Source organism: Nicotiana attenuata, unplaced genomic scaffold, assembly GCF_001879085.1.
Source record: "Nicotiana attenuata strain UT unplaced genomic scaffold, NIATTr2, whole genome shotgun sequence".
Classification (NCBI taxonomy): Eukaryota; Viridiplantae; Streptophyta; class Magnoliopsida; order Solanales; family Solanaceae; genus Nicotiana; species Nicotiana attenuata.
The window spans coordinates 122,623-136,134 of NW_017670439.1; the positions used below are offsets into that span (position 1 = coordinate 122,623).

Sequence of the window (13,512 nt, forward strand, 5' to 3'; positions counted from 1 at the left end):
TCAGTGTACCACCGATTAACCCTTGGAAGTGCCAAATGTGGAAATAGACAATGTTAGTTCACACATTGCTTTGAATGCGAATTTAGGCACAGACCTCGGAGGAAGTATACGCAGGGAAGCCCGATCTGGTGGCCAAGGAACACAGGGTATAGGAGATGGGGGAGTCAGCCTCCAAGTAATATTCGAGATGCTACAAGCTCAACAAGTTGCTATCGCTCAGCTTCAAAGTCAGCACAAAAATCCAAGTATAGTCGAACCAGAAAACACTCGACGTACTGAGCCGGTGCCAGAAAGGTCAAAAGGTAATGGCTCGGGGATTGATCCCACAATTATGAGGATGCTCGAGGAACTCACCAAGAGAATCGAGTCTGGGGAGAAGAAGAATGAGGATAATGACAAAAAAGTGGAGACTTATTACTCCCGTGTTGATCAAAGATCGGGGGCACCCCCGATCTTAAAAGGTTTGGGTGCCAAGAAATTCATACAAAAACCATTCCCTCCGAGTGCGGCTCCGAAGCCCATTCCTAAAAGTTCCACATGCCCGATATACCTAAATAACCGATCCTAATGAACACATTACCTCGTACACTTGTGGGATTAAAAGAAACGACTTAAATGATGATGAGATCAAGTCAGTATTGTTGAAAAAATTTGGGGAAATTTTGTCAAAGGGAGAAAAGATTTGGTATCACAACTTGCCATCGAATTCTATTGATTCGTTTGCTATGTTAGCAGACGCTTTTGTGAAGGCACATACCGGGGCGATAAAGGCTGCGACAAGGAAATCAGACGTTTTTAAGATAAGACAGAGGAATGATGAGATGTTAAGGGAGTTCGTATCCTGATTTCAAATGGAGCGAATGGAATTATCACCAGTCTCGGATGATTGGCAGTGAAAGCTTTTATGCAAGGGTTGAATGAGCGGAGTTTGATCGCATCACGATAGTTGAAGCAAAATCTTATCGAGTACCCGGTTGTGACTTGGTCAGACATACATAATCATTACCAATCGAAGATCAGGGTCGAGGATGACCAGTTAGGAGCTCCCTGGGGTGCAGTTCATCCTAATAGATTGGCAGTTAAAACTCCGAGGGATACAGACAGAGAACCAAGATCAAACAGGGAGCGGTATAAGCCATATGTCAATTGGAGAAACAACGGTTTGGGGCATAACACTCCTCGGAACGATCGAAAAAATGATCAAGGTCAAAGCTCTCGGGGACTTATGAGTAAGAATGGTTTTGATAAACACACCGATCCCGAGGAAGCACCTCGATTATCGCAGTATAATTTTAGTGTTGATGCATCATGGATTGTATCAGCTATTGGAAGGATCAAAGACACAATGTGTCCTAGGCCTATCCAAACTGATCCTTCTCAAAGAAATCCAAACTTGATGTGCAAATATCATGGCACACATGGCCATAGGACCGAAGACTATAGGCAGCTGAGGGAGGAGGTAGCTCGATTGTTCAACGAGGGTCATCTTTGAGAATTTATCAGTGATCGAGCTAAGAACAACTTCAGGAAAAGAGACGCCAACAAAAAGAATGAGCAAGAAGAACCACAACATGTAATTCATATGATTTTTGCCTTTCTCGATGTTCCACAAGGGCTTGTATTCAAACGTACCAAGGTGTTAATTACTAGAGAAAAACAAACTCGGAGCTATGTGCCCGAGGGCATCCTATCGTTCAATGACGAGGAAGCGGAAGGCATTTCCCAACCGCAAAATGACGCCCTGGTAATTTCTATTTTGTTAAATAAAGTTCAAGTCAAGCGTGTTCTGGTGGATCCAGGTAGTTCAGCAAACATAATCAGATTGAGGGTCGTAGAGCAGCTCGGCCTGCAGGACCAAATTGTACCTGCATCTCGAGTCTTAAACGGCTTCAACATGGCAAGTAAAACAACCAGTGAAAGTGGCCGGGACCATCCAAGATACAAAATTCCATGTCATTGAATGCGACATTAGATATAACGCACTAATCGGGAGGCCACGGATCCACAACATGAGGGCAGTACCTTCAACCCTTCATCAAATGATGAATTTCCCAACATTGGATGGTTTGAAAACAGTTTACGGGGAACAACACGCTGCAAAAGAAATGTATACAGTCAACGAGGTGATACCGGTACCAGCACCTTCGACCTTAAAAAAGTCGAGCACCAAAGATAAGCAGACGGCCAAATAGCAATCATCGTACCTAGCCTCGACCAAATCGGAGAAGCAAGTAATCAAAGAAGAAGAAGAGGATCTCCTTACTCCTTGAAGTTTTGTTGTTCCGAAGAGTCCGATGCAACCAAGTCAATGGTCAATGAGCTGGAACAGATCATACTGATCGAGTACATGCCTGAGAAAAAGGTATAACTGGGAGCGGGATTAACCCCCGAACTCAGGAAAAAACTCATTCAGTTTCTTATCGATAACATGGATTGTTTTGCTTGGTCCTATTTAGACATGACAGGGATTGCCCCGGAAATAACAATACACCGGCTAAGCCTCGACCCCTAGTTCAAACCGGTAAAGTAAAAAAGGAGGCCCCAGTCCGAGGTGAAGCATGCATTTATAAAGGATGAGGTAACTAAACTTCTTAAAATAAAATACCCCGAATGGTTAGCCAACGTAGTTGTAGTCCCTAAAAAGGGGAACAAACTTAGAATGTGCGTAGATTATAAGGATTTAAACAAGGTATGCCCTAAAGACTCTTTTCCACTGCCTAACATCGATCGCATGATCGATGCCACGGTCGGCCACAAGATCCTTACCTTTCTCGACGCCTACTCCGGGTACAATCAAATTTAGATGAACCCGAAGGACTAGGAGAAGACCTCGTTTATCACTAAGTTTGGAACATACTGTTACAATGTAATGCCTTTCGGGCTAAAAAATGTGGGAGCCACGTACCAACGCCTAGTTAACAAACTGTTCGAGGAACAGATAGGTAAGTCAATAGATGTTTATATTGACGATATGTTGGTTAAGTCCCTGCGCATAGAGGGCCATTTAACTCATTTGTAGGAAACATTCAAAATCTTGAGGAAGTACAACATGAAGCTTAACCCAAAAAAATGTGCCTTCGGAGTCGGCTCGGGCAAGTTCCCTAGCTTCATGGTATCTAATCGGGGAATTGAGATCAACCCCGATAAGATCAAGGTCATCGAAGATATAAAAATCGTGGATAGTGTGAAAGGCGTGCAAAGGTTAACAGGAGGAATAGCCGCCTTGGGTCGATTCATTTCGAGGTCATTAGATCGAAGCCACAGGTTCTTTTCCTTGCTCAAAAAGAAAAATGATTTCTCATGGACCCCGGAATGCCAACAAGCACTAGAGGAATTCAAGCGATACTTGTCGAGCCCACCTCTACTTCACACTATGAAGGTAGATGAATAGCTTTACTTGTATTTGGCTTTGTCCGAGATAGAGGTAAGTGTGGTACTAGTTCAGGATGAGCAAGGAATGTAGTTCCCTGTCTATTACGTAAGTCGAACTCTACGAGATGCTGAAACTAGATATCCACACTTAGAAAAATTGGCACTTGCATTAATAAGCGCATCTAGAAAGTTAAAGCCATATTTTCAATGTCACCACATATGTGTGTTAACCACTTATCCCCTACGAAATGTTTCGCACAAGCCCGAGCTATCGGGCCGGTTGACCAAATGGGTTGTCGAACTTGGCGGGTATGATATCTAATATCAACCCCGAACGACCATCAAGTCTCAAATCCTAGCTGACTTCATGGCCGATTTTATGCTAACCCTCGTACCCGATGTAGAGAAAGAACTTCTGCTATAATCCGGTACATCATGGGGGTATGGACCCTTTTCACGGACGGTGCCTCGAATGTGAAAGGGTCCAGTCTTGGAATTGGTTTGAAGCCACCAACAGGTAGTACTATTAGACAATCTATCAAAACTTCTAGGTTGACTAATAATGAGGCCAAGCATGAGGCCATGATTGCAGGTCTCGAGCTAGCTAAAAGCCTGGGGGCAGAAGTCATTGATGCCAAGTGCGATTCCCTGTTGGTCGTAAACCAAGTGAACAAAAGCTTTGAAGTTCGAGAGGATAGGATGCAAAGATATTTGGACAAGCTGCAGGTAACTTTGCACCGCTTCAAGGAGTGGACTCTAGACCATGTGCCTCGAGAACAAAACAGTGAGGCGGATGCGCTTGCTAACTTGGGGTCATCAGTTGAAGAAGATGATATCGTCCCGGGGACTGTTGTCCAATTATCGAGGTATGTGGTTGAAAAGGGTCATGCCGACATAAATTCTACAAGTTTGACTTGGGATTGGAGGTATAAGTATATCGAATATTTGAAAAATGGAAAACTCCCATCGGATCATAAAGAGTCAAGGGCTCTACGAACCAAGGCTGCTAGGTACACATTAGATGAAGACGGAACATTGTACAGGAGGACGTTCGATGGACCAATGGCTGTATGTTTAGGGTCGGGGGACACCGATTATGTTCTACGAGAAATTCATGAAGGTACTTGTGGGAATCACTCCGGCGCCGAGTCTTTGATTCGCAAAATTTATTAGAGCAGGGTATTACTGGGATAGCATGGAAAAAGACACTAAAGAGTTTGTTAAAATGTGTGATAAATGTCAAGGGTTTGCACCGATGATTCATTAGCCCGGAGAGCAACTTCACTCAGTCCTGTCTCCATGGCCTTTCATAAAATGGGGAATGGACATCGTCGCCTTCTACCAACGGCCCCGGGTAAAGATAAATTCATTTTACTGATTACTTTTCTAAGTGGGTGGAAGCATAGGCCTTCGAAAAGGTCAGAGAAAAGAAAGTTATTGACTTCATCTAGGATCACATCGTGTGTCGATTTGGGATACCTGCCGAAATCGTATGTGACAACGGGAAGCAATTCGTCGGCAATAAGGTAACAGAGTTCCTCGAAGCACACAAAATAAAGAGGATCTTATCAATATCGTACCACCCAAGCGGGAACGGACAGGCCGAGTCAACAAACAAACCTATCATTCAAAACCTAAAGAAGAGGTTGGATGATGCAAAAGGAAAATGGAGAGAAGTTCTACCCAAGGTTCTTTGGGCATATCGAACGACATCGAAGTCCAGCATGGGGGCGACCCCGTTCTTGTTAGTATACGGCTTCGAGGCCTTGATTTCGGTCGAGGTCGGGGAACCCAACGCCAGATTTCGACATGCATCGGAGGAGTCTAATCGTGAGGCTATGAATACTAGCCTCGAGCTACTAGATGAAAAATGAGAAGTTGCACTTATTCGGATGGCGGCGCAGAAACAAAGAATTGAGAGATATTATAATAGAAGGACTAGCCTTCGACAATTCGGAATCGGGGACTTAGTTCTACGAAAAGGAACCCTCAATACTCGAGACCCGAATGAAGGGAAACTAGGCCCGAATTGGGAAGGACCGTACCGAGTCACCGGAGTTATCGGTAAAGGATCTTACAAACTTGGCATGATGGGAGGTGAACAATTGCCAAACAACTGGAATGTATCACTACTCAAATGGTATTATTGCTAAGATATGGCCTTCTCCTTTTTCCATTTGTATTTAAGACTAACTCATTGCAGATGCTTGATCGAAGGCGACGGGGTCATCCTTATGCACGAAGAACTTAGGTTTTAAAGCACGCGTTACACTCTTTTTCCCTTAGATCGAGTTTTATCCCAAATGGGTTTTTTCGGTGAGGTTTTTAACGAGGCAACAACTATGTTCTACCTAAGGAGAATTCAACAGTATCCAAGGCTTCTTTTCAATCAACCTCGAATACTGGGGGTCATCACCCTCGGAGGTTATATTTTCGAGAAAAATACTTCACGCCAAAGAGGGCATTGGTAGGAAAACTTTGTAATGGGCCAAACGGTCAGATGAACCGTGTCCATATAGAATAGTCGAGCTCCGATGGCAAAATATGTACGCATGTATCAATTATTCAAAGAAGCATTCGGTCTATATCAAAACACTTTGTATCTAAAAGAAACTTGCTACTATGCGAACATAAACGGCTAAAGGACCAAAACGTGAATACACCTCGAGTACTCGGGGACTGTCATTGACAGTCAACATATTTGAATATCTAAACTCGAATTTATAAGACCTCAAAAAGGCATCCCTCTACGCAAAGGCTAAGGCCATCATACTCGGGAACTAACCTTTCGGACAAGTTCGAAAGGTTATCGGGAAACAAGTCCAAGAGACACACCCAAAGGCTACGGCCACATTAAAGACTACGGTCATATAAAAAGGCTACAGCCGAAATAATGCGGGTCGGAGATGTCCGACTTCCGCCATAAGTTAAAGGTCTTAAAATACTTTGAAAAAACTAGTTAAATAAGGCTACCCTCGTAAAGAAAATAAAAAAGGGCTTCGAAAAAATCAGTCCTCGAATAATTTAAAGTCTTTGATAATATCAGCCTTCGAAAAAGCCTCAAGAGGTATTAAATTGTCTTAACACAAAAGGGTTAAGAAAAAATTGGGTTCTGATCGATTCAGCCCTCGAAAAACCTTACGGGTACAAAAACACATGCTAAGGCATAAAGAAATTTTGACCAAGTCTTTTAGCCGAAAAGAGGGAAAAACTATATCCGCTATAGAGGCCGAATTTGCCCAACTTAAAGAGCCTAAGGGCCAACCTAAAAAGAGCCTAATGGCCGATAAAAAAGAGCCTAAGGGCCGATATAAAAGAGCCTAAGGGCCGATTTGGTTAGCCTAAAAGGTCAATACAATTAGAGTTCGAGACCTCGTTCTCACCCAATTCAAACCCTGGGGTTCGATTATCCCAAACCTAAACAAATAATGGTTTGATTATGGCTCGGGGACTCATCATTACCCAGTTATGAGCCCGTAAAGGTCTATGCCCAAAAGCTCAAACTTATTCGAGCTCGACCATGGCAGTTTCGAAGAAAACATCCACAGTTAAAGAGGATAAAGCCATTGCAAGAATTTTACAAGGCAAGAAATATCGAAATTCTTCTTTTATATATGTCAAAAAAGATATATACAAGGGACCAATAAAAGGTCTTACAAAAAAGAACGATACAATAAGAAAGGAAAACCCTATCTATGCCTAGGGCTGGTCTCTCCTTCGGGAGCAGTTTCCCCTTCGGGCCCAGCTTCATCATCGGACCCGCTCTGGATAACTTCATCATCGTCATCGTCGTTGGAGGAAATGAGAAACTTGGCATCGGCCTCGAGTGCTTTTGCTTGGGCTATCTTCTCGGTGAGGTCGAAACCTCGAGCATGGATCTCTTCGAGGGTCTCCCTCCGAGATTGACACTTGGCCAAATCACTGACTCGTTTCTCCCGGTTGGAGGCTTCCCTCAATTACATTTGAGCAGCCTTTGGCATCCTTTAGGTACACAGCAATGGTCTTGTCAGCCGAGGCCTTCATCCTCTCAACCTCGGCCCTGGCTTCAGCAACCTCAGCCCCGGTTGCGGCAAGTTTGGCCTCGATCTCATCGATCTTCGTGGCCTGAGCTAGATTTTTTACTTTGACTTCCTGAAGCTGAGTTTCAGCCGAGGCCAGGTTGGCTAGGGTAGCCTATTTCTCACCAGCAAGTCGATCCATGTTTTCCTTTCACTGGTTGCAGTCGGCGTTAACTTGATCGACCTCCCCTCGAAGCTACCCAATCATATTCAATTTCTGCTACATCTGAAACACTGAAGTGTTAGCCTCCAAATTTGAGTCAACGAGACCATACTTCTGCAAAACGATGGTTACCTGCTTGTCTAGCTCGGCCTCATTCTGACGAGCTTTGGCCAAATCTGCCCGGAGGTCCTTGAGCTCCTCCTCCTTTTAGATGCAAAGAAGCCTCAAAGCCTTCCCTTCATCCGGGGATCTCTTAAGCTCGGCCTAATATTTGCTCAGCTCGGCCCTAAGCTTGGTAATGGCCTACACAGAGAAAAGAGATGTCAGTTGATACAGAAGGAGAAGGAAAAATTTGTAGTAGTAAGAGGTAGTGCTTACCCGAGAGAAGAGACGATGGGCCTCTTCAAAGAGGTAGATGCATCATTGAGGTCGTCGGCATCATCGACCCCAGTAAAGCAATCCCGAAAAGGATCTTCCTCAAGGACCCTATCCGGGTCGGGCGTTCGCAGATCTTGGGCGTCCTTTATTTCCTCCTCAGAATAAGATGGTAGAGGAGGGGAGTGACTTATTGTCATGGCCCCGAGCAAGTCGCTCGAGGCACTCTGTTCAGCCTCGGGGTTTTTGGTACTCGCCCCCTTCGGTGTACTTGTTGAATGAGGGGGAATAATCTCAATCTCAGGGGACTCGGGGGCCTTGCCCGCATTTTTCTTCGGAGCCTCCTCTTCACGAGGCAGGGTTTCCGATTCAGAAGACTTGACGGCCTCAGTTGGCTTCCTGGTTCGGGTCACCAACTCCGACTCTTCGCCCTCATCCTTTTCTTCATCATTCAGTTGGTGGATTGAGTCTATGTCCACTTGGATGAGTTTTCTCCTCTGCCTTCGAGTAGGGGCTTTCTTGTCTTGGGGGTCTTCAGGCTTCGAAGCCCTTTTCCTCTTGTTATCTTTCCTCTATTTTTGGACCGGGGACTCGGTCTCTTCCCCGGGCGGGCCTGGCCTCATCTCGGAGACATCTCCGATGCCTGCATGAGTGAAAAATAAACATAAGTGAGATGACATCTCCAATAAAAGGGAAAGCATCAAAAACCTGGGAGAAGAACTAACCGTGATGTTTGGCTTCCCATTTGCCCCTCGACAAATCACGCCATTTGCACTCGTCATACGAGGAGGTCACGGCTAGTTTCAGGACCCAGCCTTCGAGGCCAAGGATCGTATGGGGCATCCAAGCGACGGCTGCAAAAAAAGTAAAGGCATTACAAAAGGCAGGAACGGAGTATAAGAAGATACTGGGAAAGGGACTTCACTTACGATTGGGATTCCATTTCTCCGGGAACGGCGTTTTTCCCTCAAGGATGATGTCCGAGTTCCTCACTCGGATGAACCGGCTCATCTAGCCCCGGTCTTTATCCTCGTCATGTCTAGCAAATAAGGCTTTGCTTGATCAACGTTGAAGCTTGATCAACCCTCGAAAAAGCTGAGGCCGATATAGTCGAATGAGGTGATTCAGGGTAAACTCTAATCCCTCGGCCTTGCTAGAGAAGTAACGCAGCATAATAGCGATAAGCCAGAAAGAGGGATGGATCTCGCCGAGGTAACTTCATATCTTTTGCAGAAGTCAATCACGACTAGATCAAGGGGACCCAATGTGAAGGGGTAAGTGTAAACACTTAAGAACCCCTCCACATGAGTAGTAATGCTCTCCTCGGGGTCGGGGATTTGTACCACGACCTCGTCCCCCCAGCCACAGTCTTTCTTCATGGCCTTGAGATGCTTCTTCGTTATCGAACTAATATATCGGGATACATGCTCGCATCAGCCTAGGATTGTAGGGGGATTTTCAATGCTGAAGTCTTTCTTTAGCATGCAGAGGCCGGGAATAATCTCGTGAAGGGCCCGCACCACAAGCTTGGCCGGCCGGAAAGAGGAGGAGGAAGCTTTCTCCTTTTGGGAAACTGTCTTTGAAGTTTTGGCCATTGATTCAAGTTAGATTAAATGGAGATAGGCGGAGTTTGGTATTAAAAGGAACGGGAGTAGCGGATAATCAGAGAAAAGACATGAAGAGAAGAAGATATAGAAGAAGATTAGAGGTGGCTTAAAGATTGAAGTAAAGCTTTCTCCGAAGTTAACCATTTTATTTATAGGCGAGCGACGACGGTTCAACGGCGCTAGTGGCAGACCACCATTAAAGAAGCATTTAATGTTTTGGGAAGCGAACAGACGGGACGTTTCGATCACTTCGAGCGCATACGTCACAGGAATGACGTCATCATCAAGGGCTCCGGAAAATCGAGGTTCAAATCGTTTCTTATCATTTTACTCTAAGAAATGCGGGGATTACCTATATACGGTAAAATCATGTGTCCCTAGTTTTGTGGGCTCGAGAGCTCACATCGAGAAACAGAGGGCTCGCATCGAGGGATAGTCTCAATACGGACCGGGTTCGAGTTCGAGGGCAGAACACCAAGCTCGAAGATCGAAGTGTACGATGAGTACCGAAGCCGAGTATGACCAACCCCGAGATGATGCCGTTATGGGTTTGTAACAGAAAGAGCAAGATTCTCGCCACGTCTCCAAGATCATGGCGTAAATTCCGGAATAGATTTGTACGAGTTTGTACGAATCCGTACTAGACAATTATACAGTTGTCCCAATTAGATTCTTTACTGTGAATAAAAAATGTACCTTATTTAGGGTTCCCCTATTATATAAATGGGACCCCAATCATTTGTAACCATCATCAATCACTGGCAAAGAATATACTCTCTTACTTTATTGCTTGTATTTGATCAGAATTGTCTCTTAGTTTCTTTATCTTTACTGATGTTGTTCTTGTTGACCAATCTCGAAGCCATCACAGCTCGAGGTCGAGACTTGCTTAAACACTGGTTTGATTCAATTTACTTCTATCATTTATAATTCAGATTTCTTGGTCATTAATTAATATTAAATTAAATCATGTATCTTTAAAATCATAAACAAATTTAATTATTACTCGTATTTTCGAGACAAACAATCTTTGTAATTACACATCGAAAGTGAGGGCTGATTCTAACCCCACATCAATTCCATCGTATCCTCTTTTACTTCTCCAGTAAAACCACTATTCCTTGTGTTAGTCTCATTCTCTATCTTTCTCGGCTTCTTCTTGCGCTATTTCTGATGCTCTGTATGTCTCTTTCGGTGAGTTCTTCTTCTCCCTCTTTCCTTTTTTATTTAGTTTTGTTCTTTTCAATCTTCTGGTTAATTTTTATTTTACTTTTTATATTTGTGTTATCTGTTTTTGGTTTACCTTTTGGGCTTCTCTTGACTTTTAAGTTTCCTAAGACAAATACTAAGAAAATGGTTGTGTTCATTCCTTTTGTCATGCTATCCTAGACACATGCTCTGCATTTTTCTCTGATTTTCAAGACATGCACAAGATTTTCTCATCAATTCCTTATTGCAATAAGCTTATGGGAATTAGCTTTCTATGGTTGTTGCTGTGAATTTCGCTTTTTTCTATCTGGTTATGGTTTGCCAAAACTAAACAAAATTGAATGCATAGTAAAATAGAAGGTTAATATGGTTTCAGAGGGCAAGGTTTTTTATTATTGTAAGACCCTGTATAAGCTTGAGGGCAAAGTTTAAATCTTGTTACATTCGAAAGAAATTTACTGATATTATGACTCAGGTTGTGCAGTGTATTTTGTGGATCTTACTATTTTTATTTAATGCATGACATTATAAAAAAAAAAACCAAATAAATTTCTTCTATTTTGTTAAAATTTAATAGTCAAACAATTTTGATTGCACAGGTTCTTGAAAGTGATAGTTGCTTTGGGGGGGGGGGAGGTGTAAGGAATATTGTTCCGAATGTAAGAGGTAATTCACGCTTTTAAACTATGAATGGCTTTCACTTTGTTTTCCATTCAACTCGAGCTCTTTTATAACTAATAATAAAGCCAATTTTGTGGAAATAGTGTCGGATTATTGAACGAATTTTTGGCAGGTTTCCGAAAAAATTGCATTTTGTTTATGCGTACTGATTTTGGGCGAGTGTCCTGCTTGATTGATATGATTTCACTTCTTAATATGATATTTTCCCTCTGAACTATTGCTCTTTTTTCTTGTCTGTTTGGTGTTTTTGTGTTCGTTATTTCAAACCCTTCAATGCTTTGAAGTTAATAGAAGACTGTTGTAGCCACATAATTGCTCTGGATTTAATTTAACTGTGTTGCCCTCACATCAAGGGCTTGAATCACCAAACTAGAGTGGAGGATGGAAATCAGCAAAAACACCAATGAACTAATCTTTTCTGTCATTGTTTTGTCTATTACTCTATCCACTCGATTTGTACTTTTTATTGTTCCGTTTCAGATATTTGCTTAAGAGAGCAGTAAATTCTTCTGGATTTAGGCACTTCTGGGTCAACAGCATCAGTTTCCCATTAACAAAAGAGATGGCCTTTTAAAAGTGGCAATGTAGTACTGATTCTTCGTTTAATAAATCCAAAAGAGGAACATGCTTTTTGTTGACTCATATAAGATGCCTTTTTGTGTTATATTGTTTTGTCAACCATTAAGGGTAAAATACTTTCAAAAACTCTGTAGGAGGAAAATTCGCCATAAATCAATATGCGTTGTGTGACATGCTTCTTCAATTTAGGAAAGATTTCCTAAGACAATAACTTATTGATATGTTCTGATGCTTTGGTAATTTATTATCTATATTATGTTTTGGTTTTCAGAATTTCCTCATTAATCCTATTGAAAACTCGCTGGCATTAAGAGCTAATTCGTATTCTACATTTCAGGGGTAAGCCCACGACACTCTTAAATTGATAAGAGTCCATCCCAAAGGGCTTCCTTAAAAAAATTTAAAATATTTGCTCAAATGTGTAACACATATGTATATGTTTATAGTCCTTTTCATCCTTTGCTATGTAAAGGACAAAATGCACCTACTTCTTATTCCACATAGCAAGAACAAAGACAAGAAGTAAGATCGTCAACTACATTTATATATTCAATTGGATTTTCAATAAATGCACTAACTAAACAATTCTTGTTCCTATATCAACTGCCAGTGATATTCTTTATTAACAAATCATATGATAAGTTAATGGTTAGCAGGAGTAGCAACTGAGTATAGGGGGATTGCCTTTTCTTTTCTTTTTTTCTTGTGGGAGGAGGTGTTACAGTATTTTTTTTTATCTGTTGGTGGGTGAGTCTCTGTATTCTATAGGTTGGACACCTGTGGGTTGCTTTTACTGATAGAATATTTACTTTTCAATAACTTGTGAACTGTAGTCTATTACCAATATATACCATGAGTTCACCAAGTTAATTGTACTTCTATTTTACTTTAGTATACAATTGATGCGCCCTTTGCATACATCATATTGGCAGGAGGTCAATATGGTATTGATGCTAAGGAAGGCAAGGAGTACACAAATATTGGGGGTTTGAACAGTTTGTAGCCTATCTCACCATGAAAGTCATGAGGTATTCTGTAATGATTGAAACTTATAAGGACTACATGGGAAAATATTGAATATTAGTAACTCCGACCTGTCCTTAAAATATACACCATCGGGTTTTGTTATCGTATGATAGCAGTTTGAGTTGCAAAGTCAATTTCTGCACACTAGATGTTGGAGGTTAGGTGTACCTTTTCACTGAATCATCTTGACTGTTACAGCCTTTAGGTGTAAGTAACTTCTTTCGAGAATAACTACTTAAGCAATAACATTGAAGAGAAGTCTTCTTGAGCTTGTCTTTACGCAAAAAGATCGATATCATAGGGTGTGTTTGGTATGAAGGGAAAATGTTTTCCAATTTTCCCATATTTGGTTGGCTTAAATGTTTTGGAAAACATCTTCCTTATCAACTCATTTTCCTCCAATTGGAGGAAAATGTTTTCCTTATCAAGAGAAGGGTAAAAC

General features: G+C 42.2%; 1 long non-coding RNA gene across 2 annotated transcripts in view; it reads left to right on the plus strand.

The window, feature by feature from the left end:
- Window positions 1-10,662: 10,662 nt before the first annotated feature.
- Window positions 10,663-13,512, plus strand: part of LOC109239432 — a 3,518-nt gene continuing 668 nt past the window's right edge. Inside the window, exons 1-3 of one of the 2 annotated variants that reach the window (XR_002069895.1) lie at window positions 10,663-10,769; window positions 12,316-12,383; window positions 12,977-13,072. This is a non-coding gene — a long non-coding RNA (uncharacterized LOC109239432). The remainder of the gene's footprint in view (window positions 10,770-12,315; window positions 12,384-12,976; window positions 13,073-13,512) is intronic. The other variant, XR_002069896.1, reaches the window with a different exon arrangement.